Raw genomic sequence first — 1155 nt, forward strand, 5'->3', positions numbered from 1 at the left:
GGGGTGTCGATCAGAGTGATGCTTCTTCCACTGACTGTTTTGGTTTCTGTTTGGCATTTCATTGTCCCAGAGTTTGGAGAGTCATAAAAAGTAAAGTGCTCCTCTCCAAGAATGTTGTTACCCAGGTGACTTTTCCCAGCTCCAGTTTTTCCCAGCAGGACCAACCTCATCGTTGTTGACTCTACAGGAGAAAGTTGACTCTGTTAAGTACATTTGTCTCTCTCTTGTTTTTTTCCTCTTTTTTTTTTTTTGCTGCTGCAAAGAGAGACGTTTCTTTGTGGTTTGAGGTTTTGAACAGTAAGCAGTAGATGGTTTATAGTTTTACTTACAAAAAACACACAAAAAACACACTTCTAAATGAAAAACTAGTGTTAGAGCCAAAGGGGTTTACTGGAAGAAGTATCTGGTAATTAATAAAAGGAAATCATTAGGAAGGATAATGAAATATTGGACTGTCTGAATAATTTGAGTTTGAGCTATTGCCCTCAGGCTGTTAATTTAGTAAATTTAGATGCATTACTCCAGCACTTTGGGTATTATTATTTTTCATTCTTTCTCAGTATTCTATACTCACCTAGATCGTGGACCTTTTGGTGAACATGTTGAGTGAAATTGTCATTTTGGAAAACATCAAATGCCTGCAAAGACAACAAAGTATCAACATCCATAGCAATCCTTGCAAAAACTCATCAGATGGAAACGCAGATGAAAAAAGTAATTATTATTATCTTGTGTAGTTCATGTAATAGAGTGAAGCAAAAACGATTCATTACAAAGTAAAATGAAACAAATATTGATATGGAACGTAACTTTACTTTTCCAAAGTGTTTTTCAACACTCAGCACACTAATGGTTAGGAGCCAATATTTAAGGAAAAGTGCTTTGACATTACCTTGTATGACTCCTCGTCATCGGGGTGAATGACGATGTGGATCAGGAGTGGTGTGATGCCCACCTGCTCCTCTTGAAATACATGAACTTCCTCCTTTAAAGCCCTCACCACCTCACTGACAGGAAATTGCAGGGCCATCCCAGCACCGAGGATGGGAAGAGCAACAGATCTGAATCCTTTCTTCTCACAAGAAGATAGGATTGTGTTGATGCCCATTCGAAGAACCTATAATGGGTAAAAATACTGCATTATTACAAATAGCT

This window comes from Pundamilia nyererei, unplaced genomic scaffold (genome assembly GCF_000239375.1).
Source record: "Pundamilia nyererei isolate P.nyererei 1_Seehausen unplaced genomic scaffold, PunNye1.0 scaffold00565, whole genome shotgun sequence".
Classification (NCBI taxonomy): Eukaryota; Metazoa; Chordata; class Actinopteri; order Cichliformes; family Cichlidae; genus Pundamilia; species Pundamilia nyererei.